Below are 16,306 nucleotides of genomic sequence, written 5' to 3'. Positions count from 1 at the left end.
AAATCCAGAACTTGCAGCTGAATGCTTGAGTATGGCCTCAGAGGAAGGGCTTTGTATGCAAGTTTCAGAATTACAGAAAGCCAGAGGAATATTTGGGTTGCAAGTGTATAACAGAGATAATTTCTGGTCTGAAGTAATACAACCACCATACATGGAATCATAGAATCAACCAGTTTGGAAGAGACCTCCAAGATCATCCAGTCCAACCTAGCACCCAGCCCTATCGAGTCAACTAGACCATGGCACTAAGTGCCTTATGTACTGCTTTGAAAAGCAGACAAACAGAAAAGCGTTCCCATGACTAGGTTTCAGGAGAAGCCAGGGAGAGCCAAGTAGTCTATTCCTTCCCACATACCCTTGTACAGATACAGGCCCATGAATGTCATTTGTTTCACTGAGAAGTCTTCTGACAGCAGAGCCATACAAAGTGCTCACCCAAATTACAGATGCCAGTTAAATATATTATGAGGTGATCTTCCGACACTTCATCTTTAATAGCTAATATATAAAGCTAACACGACCAACATCCAACTGACTGCAAATTAGCACTTCTGTTTGGTTTATGCAGAAAAAAATATTAAAAAAAGTAGTCCCCTGTAAGAGTCTAAATCCTCTCTCTCTTTCATCAACAGAGATAAAGATTGCATCGTCTCTCCCTAACCAACAAAGATAAAGATTGCCTTTGTTACCTTCCTGGACTCAGACTGGGTGCTTGGCCTAAAGCTCAGGGATGCAAATCAACAGACAATGCCTTGGAAACTCCTGGACCTCGCTCTGGCTGGAATGCCCAGGATGCCTACATCTTATCTCAGCTGCCCCCAAGGGAAAAGGTTTGTGTGTATTCAGGGTATGGACAGGTACAGCCAGGGAGGGGGCGGAGGCTCTCTCCCCGGTGGCGCTGGACCCCTGCGAATGCATAAGAATACACAGGAAGATATCCTGGGGAGCTGCAGCTGGACACTGAGCAGAGAACTGTATAAAAGGCAGGAGCAAGGCCTGCCAAAGGGTGGCACTTCCACGGGACCACCAGTGGCACCTCTGCCAGACCACCAGTGGCACCTCCACCAGACCACCAGAGCTGCACACCAGCCAAAGAACCTCTGACAAACTCCACAGAGGATCATCCCTGGGCCACACACCCGTCTCTTTCTCTCCCCTACATCTGCGACTGAGGGTAATGTGATCCCAGCTCTTTTCCTTCCCTGCTTCTTCTTTTCTTCTCCGTCATTCTCTTTATCTCTCTCTCCCCCTTCTCCCCTCTCTCCCTCTGTTTTGTCCAACCCTATCCTTTAATAAATAGTTTTGTGGTGATCTATGGTCTCGTTTGCATCTTAATTTCACAACACAGAAATCCGTAAGAACAGATCTTGCTCCTCTGGACAGAGGTACTGTTAATCTCTGTTCTCTGGACCTCGACATCCTCCTCAGTGAATAGCTTAGGCTAGCCTTCTGGGGCTTCCATTAAAATAATGAGCCTGTATCTTCTTCATTCAGGAAGAACAAATGCAAGTTTTAAGTTTTCAGAGCTATAGATTACTGGCACAGGTTAAAATAAAAAACCATTAGGAGCAGATGCTGCTAATGTATTATATACTTAATTTAAAAAAGCAAGCCCATACTATTATATACTGTAGTATACAGGAAGATGATTATCTGTAAGACAAGCAAAGTCCTTTCGCTCTGTATAGCACTAACAAGGTCCTTACCAACATGTCCACCTATGGCTACTAAAACTCCAGACTCCCCACAGTTGGCTATTGGGTGAGTGCTGGGACCAAGCAGAAGACTAAAAAGTACAGCTCGTAAAGAAAGGTTAAATGAGTTGTGACACTGCCCTGAAAGGCAAAAACTGGTAGTCATTCATCAGAGTTCCTCAAGTATGCTAAGTGGTAAATTTTTAAGTAAGTAAATTAAAGTATTCCAAGTTATAAATTAAAAAGAGTTTGGATATCATTTTCTCCTCCATATCTGCTGGCAGTAAAGTATGGGCTTGCATCACAGATTCAAAGTAGAGTATATTTCCTGTGCCCAACACTGAAATCTAGGCTATATGACTGGAAGAGGATTTGAATCTCCATCCTAGGAGGTTTTTAAGATTAGGATAGACAAACACTTACAAGAAGTGACAGTTACAATCAATTCATTTCTATTTGGACAGATACATGAGAACACAGCCTCTCAAAGACCCTTCCAGCTCTCTTCTCTCCAATTTGCCTGTCATGGATTTGCAGAGTTTACATGACCAGCATAACTTGAACATCTCACATTTTCCCCTACACCGCAAACAGTTTAACAGCTAAGCACACACAGCTTTCAAGAAATCACTACCCAGGCAGATGGGGATAGGAGACAATGAACAGCAGAGCTAAGATTCACCAACCAAAGGAGCAGACAGCAGTATTGTATTGCACCCAGTTTGACTATCCACATTTCATAGCCCACAGCAAATTAGCTTATGAACTCAACAGTAACAAAAGGATGAAGGAAAACATTTAAGATCTGCAAAGACCTGACAGCATTAAAAAGCTCCCTTCTTCGCTGAATCCCAGCTGCCTGCCAACAGCACTACAGGCAGATGTAGAGAAACACTGATGCGATGCTAGAGAACCCCAGTAAGTGTTTTGAGCACAGGCCAGGACTGGAAACAGAGAGATCTGTGAGGTTCAGTATAGCAGCAACTGACCTTCAAGCCTTGACAGATTTGGCCAATTTGAAAGTCTCTCAGGGACAAACACCAACAAAGAGCAGAAAGGACAGAACTGAGAGCAGGCAGGATTTGAAGCCATTTTACACGAAGAAGTGCAAGAAGGATTCTTTGTATTAGAAAAAGCCAGCATGTAAATAAACCATATGCTGACACAACATTATACACATCTCTGAGCAGGGCAGTAGGTGCAACACAATATTGTTTGTTAAACATTCTGTGTAGTTTCCTTTCCACAACAGTTATAGCTACCAGAGAGCTGTGTTGCTTCTGGTCATATCAGGGCAGATGAGTATTTACTTTGAATTGGGTCAAACCAGATGAATTGATGGTGACTCATAGAATGCAGCTTAGCAAAGTAATAAAGCAAGCTGGCAGAATTTTTTCTCCTAATTGAGATAGTACTATTGCTAGGAGTTAGAAAGTCTCCTTCACTTGCACTGCACTGAAAGCATGCAATTTTTCTAGTGACTATGCTGTCCCAGTTTTCAGGTATTGTTGTCCTGCTGCATGGAGCGCCACTTGGAATTGTTTCAAAGCTGAAAACCAAGGAAACAAAATCCTGTCTTTGAAACACTGAGTGGCAGGAGGGCTCAGAGCTGTTATCCAGGGTTTATCGCAGCCTCTGCAGAAAACTGCTCAAGAATACTCAGTTTGCTGCTTCAGAAATATTTTTTCTTTCCTGGTTTAAAGGTGTCTCTGTGTGCTTTCACTTTTTTTTTTAAATTTCAGATCTTATACAATAGTTTGGGTTGGAAGGGACCTTTAAAGGTCATGCAGTTCACCTCCATGCAGTGAACAGGAATGTGAACTAGATCAGGTTGCTCAGAACCCTGTTCAAGCTGACCTTGAATGATTCCAGCGATGGAGGTTCTACCACCTCTCCAGACAACCTGCGCCAGTGTTCACCACTCACATTTCCAAATGCTTTTTTTATCATAGAATCATAGAATCAACCAGGTTGGAAGAGACCTCCAAGATCATCCAGTCCAACCTAGCACCCAGCCCTAACCAGTCAACTAGAACATGGCACTAAGTGCCTCATCCAGGCTTTTCTTCAACACCTCCAGGGATGGCAACTCCATCACCTCCCTGGGCAGCCCATTCCAATGCCAATCACTCTCTCTGGCAAAAACTTCCTCCTAACATCCAGTGTACACCTCTCCTGGCACAACTTGAGACTGTGTCCCCTTGTTCTGTTGCTGGTTGCCTGGGAGAAGAGACCAACCCTCACCTAGCTACAACCTCCCTTCAGGTAGCTGTAGACAGCAATGAGTTCACCCCTGAGCCTCCTCTTCTCCAGGCTAAACCCCAGCTCCCTCAGCCTCTCCTCATAGGCTTTGTGTTCCAGGCCCCTCACCAGCTTTGTTGCCCTTCTCTGGACACGTTCCAGCACCTCAACATCTCTCTTGAATTGAGGAGCCCAGAACTGGACACAGTACTCAAGGTGTGGCCTGACCAGTGCTGAGTACAGGGGAAGAATAACCTCCCTTGTCCTACTGGCCACACTGTTTCTCATACAGGCCAGGATGACATTGGCTCTCCTGGCCACCTGGGCACACTGCTGGCTCATCTGCAGCTACTATCTACCAGTACCCCCAGGTCCCTTTCTTCCTGGCTGCTCTCCAGACACTCTGTCCCCAGCATGTAGCGCTTCCTGGGGTTGTTGTGGCCAAAGTGCAGAACCCTGCACTTGGCCTTTTTAAATCTCATCCCACTGGCCTCTGCCCACCCATCCTGTGGGCAAGCCCTGTCTAGGTCCCTCTGCAGAGCTCTCCTACCTTCCAACAGATCAACACCTGCTCCTAGCTTGGTGTCATCTGCAAACTTACTGATGCTGCACTCAATCCCCTCGTCCAGATCATCAGTAAAGATATTGAACAGGACTGGGCCTAGCACTGATCCTTGGGGAACACCACTAGTGACTGGCTGCCAACTGGATGTGGCACCATTCACCACCACTCTCTGGGCTCTGCCATCCAGCCAGTTCTTGATCCAGCACAGAGTGAATCTGTCTAAACCATGAGCTGCCAGCTTGGCCAGGAGCTTGTTGTGGCAGACGATGTCAAAGGCTTTGCTGAAGTCCAGGTAGACTACATCCACAGCCTTCCCCACATTCACCAGGCAGGTAACCTGATCATAAAAGGAGATCAGGTTGGTGAGGCAGGACCTGCCCTTCCTAAAGCCATGCTGGCTGGGCCTGATCCCTTGGCCATCCTGTAGGTGCTTTGTGACGGCACTCATGATGACCTGTTCCATGACTTTGCCTGGCACTGAGGTCAGGCTCACAGGTCTGTAGTTTTCTGGTTCCTCCTTTCAACCCTTCCTGTGGATGGGCATCACTTTGGCAGCTTCCAGTCTTCAGGAACCTCTCCAGTGAGCCAGGACTGTTGATAAATGATGGAGAGCAGCTTAGCCAGCTCATCTGCCAGCTTTCTCAGCACCCTAGAATGGATCCCGTCAGGTCCCATGGACTTGTGAGGATCCAAGTGGCTCATCAGATCTCTTACTGCTTCCTCAAGGATTAGAGGGGGACTATACTGGTCCCTGGCTCCATCTGCCAGCTTAGGAGGTCAGGAGACAACCTGTCCCACTATTGAAGATTGAGGCAAAGAAGGTGTTAAGTACTCCTGCCTTTTCCTCATCCTTTGTTACTATATTCCCCTTTGCATCTAGTAAGGACTGGAGGTTGTCCTTGCCCCTTCTTTTGCCATTATATATGTATTTTTTACTCTCCTTAGCAGCAGTGGCCAGCCTAATTTCTAAATGGGGTTTTGCCTCTCAAATTTTTTGTCCTGCAAGACCTAGCAACATCCTTGACCTCTTCCTGGGATACCTCCCCTTTTTTTTTCCTTAATTCCTTCAGGAGCTCCTTGCCCATCCAGTCTGACTGTTTCCCTTGTCAGCTCATCTTCTGGCACACTGGCACAGCCTGTTCCTGTGCCTTCAAAAGTTCTTTCTTGAAGCAGGTCCAACTTTCCTGGACCTCTTTGTTTTTAAGGGCTGTTCCCCAAGGAACTGTCTGAGTTAGTTCCTTACATAAGCTGAAGTCTGCCCTTCAAAGTGCAGTGTGGAGGTTCTGTTGATGCCCCTCCTGGTTTCACCATATATTGAAAACTCTGTATTTTCATGGTCACTGGACCCCAGGCAACCTCCAACCACCCCATCTCCCACCAGCCCTTCTCTATTTGTGAACAGCAGGTCAAGCAGGGCTGCACCCCTGATAGGCTCATCTAACAGCTGAGATAAGAAGTTGTCCTCCATACACCCTAGGAACCTTCCAGACTGCCTCTTCTCTGCAGTGTTAAAGTCCCAGAAGATGTCTGGCAGGTTAAAGTTGTCCACAAGAAGAAGGGCAAGAGATTTTGAGGCAGCCTCCAGCTGCTTAAAGAATAATAAATCAACCTCTTCTTCCTGGTTGGGTGGTCTATAACAGACTACAACCAGGCTGTCAGCCTTGTTGGCCTTCTCCCTAATTCCTACCCACCTACCCATAGGGACTCAACCTGTTCATCCTTAATCTCTACTTCCATGACATCCAGAGCATCCCTAATATATAGGGCCACTCCACCCCTTCTCCCTCACCTGTTTCTCCTGGAGAGTCTGTAGCTATTGATTACAGCACTCCAGTTGTGTGAGTCATCCCACCACGTTTCTGTGATGGCAACAACATCATACTTTTCCTCTTGCACCAAGGCTTCCAGCTCTTCTTGTTTATTACCCATACTGTGTGCATTAGTGTACATACACTTCAGCTGGGCTTCTGGCTTTACCTCTATCTCTGGCCTTATACCTACACTGAATCTCCTCTCTTAGTTAAAAAGATTTCATTGAGTTTGACTTCTTAGATAGCAAAATCCTACTGATGTTCAGTGTTTGAACTGTTTAGTCAGTAGCATGAAAAATTGTTCATCTTTTCAGAGCATTCTCTAGATGTCATATTTTATCAGCCATCAAGTTCAGTAGGAGCGCTAAACCTACAATGACTTTTGTATTGATAATACATGCAGATAAAAAAAGTCACTGCATCACTCTGCAGACTGATACCACAGCAGTAATAAAGCTTTAGAAGCGGGAAAAGGATGGCAGACAAGAGCTTTAAAAGTTAGCATTGACATCTAGCACTTGGGTACTAGTATAAGCACCAAACAGGATTGCTCTGCCCCTAACAGAAAACAGAAAGCAAGACGTGAGCCTGCATTTCAGCTCTTCTTGCTGACAGTCTGGCTCCATTCACATCAGCACTTCAGTCAAATATGGGTTAAGATAGAAAGTCTGAACCACAGCTCACCTTATTCTTCTGACTATAATGAAATTGGCAATTTCCAACTGCCAGGGGAAATCTTAAATCAGTACAAGCAGATTCATTAAAACTCACCTTCCAACTTCTAAACTAATTGCATGCAGAATTGCCATAAAATCCTAAGCACAAACAATCATAAACAGGCTGAGTGCAATTAGATATGTGGATACTAATCAGAATCAGCTACAGCATTTTTTACAACAGCTATGCAGAGGAGTGTGCAAGACTGTAAGGATTCCTTATTCTTCTCCAGGTCACACTTTCCCCTCTAACATTTTAACAAATAAACCCAGCAGCTCAGGCACACAGTTCATTCTTCTCCCTGCAATAGGAGATGACTTTGTTAGACTGCCACATCAATGAATCTTTGATGCATCTCTGTCCCTACATTGTCCTCATAATAAAACAAACCCAACAGTAACCACAGAAGATAGGAATCACTGTGCCATGCTTTATGTACTTACAGTACTGTTATTTCTAAGCTACTACCAACTTCTTTAACTGTGATGTTCACCTGGCCTTCCTGCAGGCCCCTTGAGAACTAATCACTCATAATATTCTGTGTGCACTTACAGATCATGTTATGGCCTGCAACAGCTTAGGGCCTCTCTTTGCTCTATGGCGAAGTACTTCAGTCCTTCAAGATCTTTTCTTTCTCATTTACTTCACTAAAAAAGGCAGTAATTGAAATTAGTTACATAACACAGAGACACTGTACCTGACCTTACAGTTTCTTGCACATGATTGTACCACCTCATGTGATTCTGAAAACAAGAGGGAAGGAAGAGAAAATGATAGTTGCTTTTCTTCCTGCCGTGGGTCGAGCTGAATCTGCTGCTGATATTTGAGACCATGCTGACATTATGCCACCTTTAAAATGAAAGTGCTGGCTGGAGAAAAGTATCATGGGGCTTGAAGTTCCAATTATAACATGTGTGGTTTACCTGCTTCTGGTTGCTGCTTCCACTTTCTGGTTTTAAGGTGTTGGTCTTTTCTGCTGGGCTGGCTAAGGGCTGGGGGTGGGTCGCTAGATTCTGCTGCTGCTTCTGCATTTTGCAGTGCTTTCCTGCAAATAGGCTAAGGTAATTGTGCACTATATGATCTCATTTCCAGTAAAACTCTTTATCTCGACCCAGTATAGTGGGGGCTTTGTGTTACTTTCCCTTCTATCTGTGTGGGGAGAGAGATGTGTAAGAGCAGGCTGTGTTAACACAGGGCAAAGATTCAAACACGGCCCAGAGGGAAAGGTCAAAAAACCCACAAACCCACCACATACTTACTACTAATTTTGGCTGCTCAGTCTGAAAGTGCTGAAAACTGCTTTTCCAGAAGACTTGTTTCATGATACTCTTCCACAAAGCCTAGCTACTATTCACTTCAGCTGCAGCTGCAAGTACTCAGTGCTTCTGAAAATCAAACACTGAGGTCTCAAGTCAGCAACCCAGAAAATGAGAGCCACCTGTGAAAAGCTGTGCTTCTCTGCCCTGATTGGCACTGCATTAACAGAAATGCTTCTTCACAGATGTTAGGCTGTGACTAAGGCTAAGCAAGAGAGATGTTTGTTTTGTGAAGGGTTTTTAAATTATTTTATTTTTAAAGAAAATAGTAAACTATTTACCAATTCAGGTTGAATTTAGTTAATATAAAGCTTGATGAATGTAAAAGCTCTACAGAAGTCTTCCCTCTCAAGCAGCCCAGGGTGGATAAGGAGCTGAAGCAGTCAGCAACTGCAGACTTGGCTTGGTTCTTTCTGTGAGGAGCAGTCACCTGCCATCTGCCCTTCCTTTCACTGAGGAAGCAGGCTGCAAAGAGTTAATTCAAGCTCTTGGAAATAATTCATATTTGTTGCCTGTGAACAATTTGCTTTTTTACTGCAAAGGAGCAGTGGCTTAAACTAGAGTGATCCATGGAGCAGGAGCTTGGACAGGCCTGTTGGCTACCTGCCTACAACATCTAGCATACACCATACCCAGCAGGATCTGTGCCAGCTTGAAGGTGCATGGGTTTGCTTCAACACAAAAACTGCACTTGGGCACTTGAAGGCTGTGAGCTTCAAGAATTCAAGAGTTGCACAAGCTCATGTTCAAGACACAACAGTGACAATCTAGTCTACTCCAGTTAGCTGCTCACTGGGGCAACTTCTGTGCTGACTCTCCCCCTACAAGGAGGAAGTAAAAAAGTAGTTAGTTGGATGCAAAGGTGTTTAGACCACTTTACAATTCACCCCTGGTTTTTATTCCAGGTGATGTTCTTTGTTTCACAATTGCCTTCAAGTTACTTCCACACTTTTAGTTTTGCTTTTCTTGCATCGCTTCTGCCAAAGCTCAAATCTTTTACTAAGTAAACTATCCTCATAACCAGGCCATAGTAATAATTCAAATCACCCCCTAAGGACAAGAGTTTAGTGCTTATTCTGTCAGAGTTATGGTTGTAGAGGTATGTGACTTGCACTTCCATTATATATAACCTCGCTGATGCTCGTCGTATTTGTCGCTGCTATAAATCTCTTGTCTCTGTCATTAAGTGCTAGCTGGTGCCTCTGGCCACGTGCAATAAGGAATTACAGTAGGAAAACCTGGCTTACTTCTGCAACGTGCTGAAACTAGAATTTTCAAAGGAATTCTTCTTGGTTCAAGTAGCTATTTGCAGCTCATAAAGCTGCATGATACTGCATTACAGAATCACAGAAGGTTAGGGGCTGAAAGGGACCTCGAAACATCATCCAGTCCAACCCTCCTGCCAGAGCAGGATCATACTGGTCATCACACAGGATCACACAGTTATGCATCCAGGTGGGTCTTGAATATTCATCTCCAGAGAGGGAGACTCCACAACCACTTTGGGCAGTCTATTCCAGTGTTCTGTCATCCTCACAGGGAATATTTTGTTTGAAATCCTCACGTTTAAATTAAATTTCTTATGCCTCAACTTCCACCCTTGTCCTGTCACTGGGCATCACCCAGCAGAGCCTGGCTCCATCCTCCTGGCTCTCACCCTTTACATATTTATAAACACTAATGAGGTCACTTCTCAGTCTCCTCTTCTCCAAGCTAAAGAGCCCCAGCTCCCTCAGTCTCTCCTCATAGGGTAGATGTTCCATTCCAATAATTATTTTTGTGGCTCTGTGCTGGACTCTTTCAAGCAGTTCCCTGTCTTTCTTGAACTGAGGGGCCCAGAACTGAACTGTGCCCCTTCTATTTCCAATCTCTTTATTAATTCCCTAGTTAGATATAACAACATTTTGTAAATACCAGTTGAATAACACATTCAGATTTATGAACAGCAAATCATTATTTCATGCCAGCAGGCTTCTGTCCTTTACATTAATTGCTTCCATAAAGGACATATTTATTATTTCTCACATTGCTTTTACTGGAATACAATGACATTTTTTCAGTTATAAATAAAAGGTTTACGGTTTGCTTTATTCATCTTTTATTATCTTTTTTATAGTTTTCAGGATACATCTTCCTTGTTATCTGCAATGATTTTATCGTCTTATCTTGTTTACTTTGTCCAGGGCAGAAGTGGAGTCATCATTCCTGGGGCATTCAAACAGCATGGAGGCCTGGCACTTAGAGACATAGTTTAGTGTTGGCCTTTTAGTGCTAGGTTGAAGGTTGGACTGGATGATCTTTGAGGTCTCTTCCAACCAGCTATGTTCTATGATTCTGTGAATTGACATTCACAGAATCATAGAATCATTTCTGCTGGAAAAGACCTTTCAGATCATCAAGTCAAGCCACCATCTCACTCTTCCAAGTCTGGTGCAAAACTCTGTCCCCAACACCACATCTATGTGTCTTTTAAACACACCAATAGTTGTTTCACCACTTCCAGGGTTTCATAACACATTCAGTAAAAATGTTTCTTTTAATACCCAACCAAAACCTCCTCTGGTGAAACTTAAGGCCACTTCCTCTTGCCTATCACTTGTTACTAGAGAGATGAGACTGACACCTATCTTAGTAGCTATTGTTACATAGCTGCTGAATAAGTCACCTGTACTTTGTTGCTAGAAACTAGTCTTGTGTCCTTCATGCTATACCCATTTTTAGATGCTAGTCCGAGGACTCTGGTTGTCTCTGTATAGTAATACTTGATGTAGTACCACTAGTGTGATGCTTGCAATCACATTTTCAGCTGCAGCTGGCTTCAAAGCTTCATTTGCCATAAACAAGATAGTCCATATAAGGTGTGACATGAGCTGTACTGGAAGGCTGCCTTTACCTTCTGCTGGTATTTTTCTGTACTCCACTAATTCTTTCTACTGGCTTTGTTATTGCATTGTGCTCTCACACAAAAGGGAGAAAAAACAACCAAACAGCCAAACAAAAAACAAAACAAACAAAACAACAAAAAACCACAACCAAAAACCTTATAACCAACCTAAAGACCAGATTTTTGGAGTCATGGCATTTTTTTTCCTGCCTTATCACAGTGGATGCTGTGCTGCAAAGAGGATTAGCGATGTTAAAGCTCATGACAAGAAAAGTGAGGCCCATTAACTGTAATAACACTTGACACCTTCTGCTGTTCATTATGCTATCAGGTTACAATCAAGAATTTCCTCAGCCAAATGTTACAGTGTCATCTGTGTTTGTGCATAACTCCCCTGAGGCTTCATAGAACCAAACTAATGTTATTGCCATCACTATGGCACCAGGAACAGAGAAGCAACATGCCCTTCAAAGCTGGCTGTACCAGCCAAATGGTATGCAGAGGGTAAAAAAAAAAAAAAAGATAAAATGGGATTTTTTTTGTAGACATTCTAAAAGGAAGTATCTAACACTAAGTCTCTTGAAGTTAAAAATCAGTGAGTCAGTAGCTGTGAATCTGCCTGTGTATCTGTAAAAGTTATTAACACTTCGATTCCATATGAAGAGTGTTTGCTCTCATTTTAAAGCTGCTGCTTCTCCCGGGCTATATGGTTTGATGTCTCCTAAAGACGCTACTATTGTAGTATGTCCACAGGGGTGATCTCTCAATGATATTTTCAAGCAAATTGAGTCTTTGCCTAACATATTCAAGGGTATTTTTTTATAAAGGACAACCTATGTTACAGCATGAAGTCATAAATGTTTCTATACACAGCAGACATTCACCATTATTAAGGTCATTGGCCTGGATATGCCTCTAGTATCAGAGGCAATCTAGTATCAGATTGTTACTCCACTCATCCTTCTTCTCTCTCCAGGCACTCTCACAGACTTTAATTTCTTAACTCTGAAACTGATGTCCAAATCTTTATTTGTACAATTACTTTTCTTTGTTTCACAGCTCCACCTCAAGGAGTAAGACGCTCATGCAAGTTGAATTTCTTTCCCATTGTAACATACACTTCACGTTTGGTTCTCCTAGTAAGGGAATCACTGTTTAATCCAGGCACTGTACAAGCAGAGTTACAAATATGCCTTACAAGGTCTGGCCTTCTGAACAACAGGATTACCAGCAAGTAAATTGTTTTACTGCTGCATTTGCACAGATTATCCACGTAGGATGTAGCAAATAGCATCACAGAGCTAAAACAAGTTATCTAAAATAGTTGAGTGGCTCATGAGACAGCCACTGCTTCCGGAAAGGAGCTATTTTTGACAAGGTAAAGAGAGGTGCTTGTAAAACTATTTTAGATGGTTGCAACTTGACCTCAAAATCTGCATCTGTAGTAATGCAAATACTATTCATTATTGATTTATAAACTCTAATTTGCATGCTATGTATATTCATATACTTTCAAAATTATACTGAAATGATAAAGAGGAAAACAGCAGGCAGCATAGTAGTGTCTCACACTCCTACAGGAAAGCATCGCATTATCCTAGGAAATAAACACTTACAACTAAACACTTCCTTTGTTTTGAAGAAAACAAACAAGCAAAACACAACAAAAAAATCCAAGCCAAGACATCAACGAAATCTATCTTCAGGTTTACCTGTCCTCCATAACAGCAGCTTGGTAAGAACTGAGACACTGGATCAGCCCAAAGATCTGCTCAGGCCAATGACCATTATTATGTGGTGGCCAGGGTACTTTGCAAGGTAAATGTAGCTTGAGTGGTACATTTCCAACTAGAAGGCAGCAACAGCTCCAAAACAGTAAAACCTTATTAGACTACAACGAAAACTTTTTAGGCATTATCTTTTTTCCCTTCCCCTTTCAGTCACACTAACATAAAAATTTTAGATGGCCAAAGTTAGGTTGATTGAATATGTATTAAATAATTTTTCCACAAAGAACAGTTGAAAGAGCAGTAAATGATTTTGTAAGATGCAGCCTATGTTATTTTAGGGCAGGATGGAACTTAGGGTACACTGTCTTCTCAGTCCAGGCTGGATGGGTGGGCAGAGGCCAATGAGATGAGATTTAACAAGGCCAAGTGGAGGGTTCTTCATTCTGGCCACAACAACCCCAAGAAGTGCTACAGGCTGGGGACAGAGTGGCTGGGGAGCAGCCAGGAAAAAAGGGACCTGAGGGTACTGGTAGATAGTAGGCTGAAGATGAGCCAGTAGTGTGCCCAGGTGGCCAAGAGAGCAAATGTCATCCTGGCCTGTATGAGAAACAGTGTGGCCAGTAGGACGAGGGAGGTTATTATTCCCCTGTACTCAGCACTGGTCAGGCCACACCTTGAGTGCTGTGTCCAGTTCTGGGCCCCTCAATTCAAGAGAGATGTTGAGGTGCTGGAACGTGTCCAGAGAAGGGCAACAAAGCTGGTGAGGGGCCTGGAACACAAACCTTATGAGGAGAGGCTGAGGGAGCTGGGGTTGTTTAGCCTGGAGAAGAAGAGGCTCAGGGGTGACCTCATTGCTGTCTACAACTACCTGAAGGGAGGTTGTAGCCAAGTGGGGGTTGGTCTCTTCTCCCAGGAAACCAGCAACAGAACAAGGGGACACAGTCTCAAGTTGTGCCAGGGTAGGTATAGGCTGGGTGTTAGGAGGAAGTTCTTGGCAGAGAGAGTGATTGGCATTGGAATGGGCTGCCCAGGGAGGTGGTGGAGGCACCGTCCCTGGGGGTCTTCAAGAGAAGACTGGCTGAGGCCCTTAGTGCCATGGTCTAGTTGACTGGCTAGGGCTGGGTGCTAGGTTGGCCTGGATGATCTTGGAAGTCTCTTCCAACCTGGTTGATTCTATGACTCTGGTTTCTGGTGGAAGGAGAGCTGAGCAAAGGGCTCCATGTATTATACCAGGCTACCCCATCTGTAATTGTAGTGTCAGGGCTTCAGGGGATGAAGCAAACACAGCTGCTCACTAACACACGCAGCCTGCGAGTGCTGCTGTAACAAGACCTTTGCTAAAAGATTTTGTCAGTAACCTCCTAAATGGAAACACTGGGTTACCTTCACTTACAGCACTTCAAACTCTAGTGGGATATTTGAGGAGGTGGAGAAAATGTAGACATTGTGCCTTGTCTTAAACAAAAAACCTTGAAACCAGTTCTGTGATCATTATTGCAAGAGAACTTCCCATCTCAGTCTTCCTATATGTTGTTTCTTAAAAGAAACTCAAAACAAACAAAACCCCCACAAACTAAAAGAACACAGAGCAAACACTTTTAAGTATTAGTAGTTGCTATTGCATTAGAAGCATCAGTGGTTTGGATTTGAGGATATTCTTATCCTATATTGTTTGGCTGGTGTAATCAAATTCCTCTATCTGGGCTGCACTGTCTGCCTTTTGGAGCAGAGGATGGAAAGCTTAGCCTGAAAGCTACAGAGATTGCTCCATCCCAGGCAGAATCTGTATCAAGTATTCAGAAGATGTGTTATTTTGTACAGCAGAGACAGGGATGATAGACACAATTTTCTGACTACATAAATTATTTTCTTCTCATAACATGTTGTATTAATGCAACATATTGATTGTAGAACTACATTCTGGAAAGAAATAATAGCCTGAGATAGATGTCCTCAACCACTGAGAATCATCAAGACAGTTGAGAGAGACAGCTTCTGGGTCTGCTTCAATTTATTGCTCTCACAACACCAAATGCAGGCAGGTCCTTGCTGCACAGCCCGATCTTGGCCAACTCAGTGATTTTCTGAGTTGCAATAATCTGTGCCCAGCCTGCTTTGTCTCTAGGAAATTTTCTCCTGTCATTTCTGTCTCTGGGGCTGTGGTCCCTGTTCTTCGCCACAGCCTCCTGGATGCTCTGCAAGCTCCCTTTGTGTTGCTGCCAGCCTCCTATTGTGCAGACCTCTGTTCATCTACCTCTACCGGAGCAGCCTCTCATCTTTCACAGTATCACAGTATCACAGTATTATCAGGGTTGGAAGAGACCTCACAGATCATCAAGTCCAACCCTTTACCACAGAGCTCAAGGCTAGACCATGGCACTGCCCAAACAAGCTATTTTCCATTAAAAAAGACTAAAATTTAAAACAACCAAAAAACCATCCAAGCACTCTAAACAATAAATACTACCAGTCATTCCCCCCAGTCACATTTTATTCCCCGTCTCACTACCTTTTCAGGCTGTCAGTGCAAGTGAGATAGTTGGTTTTCTTTACATACCACTCCATCTCATCCACCTGATAGAGAAATTCAGCTTTAACTTACCCTTCCCTCTCTCCTTCTCCAGCTCTTACCCTTTCATCTTTCTAGTTTTTCCTTACCCTACAGCTTGCTCTACTCAGTATCACTCTAAATTCAGTCTTCTCCTTAAGCACTCAATTCTGCTTGGCCATTCAGTTCCTCCTTTCTGTATGTAAGATTTTATGTCATGTTGAATGCTGCAGGATGTGAGACTGACTGGAGTATTCTGTAACACAGCAGAATAAATATAATTTCAGTAACGTTAAGTAAAAAAAATCCCTTTTTTGTCCTCCAGAAAATGATGTTTTTCTATGTGTACATTTGGAGACTCTTCCCTGCAAAAATGGAAAGTTTTACTTTTAGTTCAAAATCTAGAGAGGGAAGGGGAAAAAAAAAGGCGTAAAGTGCAAAGTACAATTTCTCCTTCTACACTCCTCTCATCAAGAATGATTTTGTTTAGTCATTTCTCTATTATTATGGCTAGCTTCTGTTCTCACTGTTACTCATGTTACCTTATTCACTGCATAAAACATAACTCCCCAAATAATTCAATCAACAGTAAATGTATCGAATCTTGTCTCCTCTCTGTCGAAAACAACAGCTTTTTATGCCCAGCTGCCACCTTCCCTAAGAAGATCTTCATACTTCCACACGTTAATGTTACAGAAAAACATCTGTGCACAAAAATGCACTCTTTCAAACACTCCAGATCTGTTCCAACAGGATGCTTGCAAAATCCTTACGCACCAGTCAATCTGTTTAACTTTTTT

General features: G+C 43.4%; 1 protein-coding gene and 1 long non-coding RNA gene across 2 annotated transcripts in view; both read right to left on the bottom strand.

The window, feature by feature from the left end:
* Window positions 1-16,306, bottom strand: part of GABBR2 (gamma-aminobutyric acid type B receptor subunit 2) — a 662,133-nt gene that overhangs the window by 593,499 nt on the left and 52,328 nt on the right. The gene's annotated exons all lie outside the window — the stretch shown is intronic.
* On the bottom strand, window positions 6,419-8,379 carry LOC135179014 (uncharacterized). Its single transcript, XR_010303851.1, has 3 exons — window positions 8,288-8,379; window positions 7,581-7,675; window positions 6,419-7,329 (listed from the first exon to the last, which is right to left on the bottom strand). It is a non-coding gene; the product is annotated as an uncharacterized LOC135179014 (long non-coding RNA).

Source organism: Pogoniulus pusillus, chromosome 10, assembly GCF_015220805.1.
Source record: "Pogoniulus pusillus isolate bPogPus1 chromosome 10, bPogPus1.pri, whole genome shotgun sequence".
NCBI classification, from domain to species: domain Eukaryota; kingdom Metazoa; phylum Chordata; class Aves; order Piciformes; family Lybiidae; genus Pogoniulus; species Pogoniulus pusillus.
The sequence above is the reverse complement of the archived record's forward strand: the minus strand, read 5'-3'. Positions and strand labels throughout refer to the sequence as shown.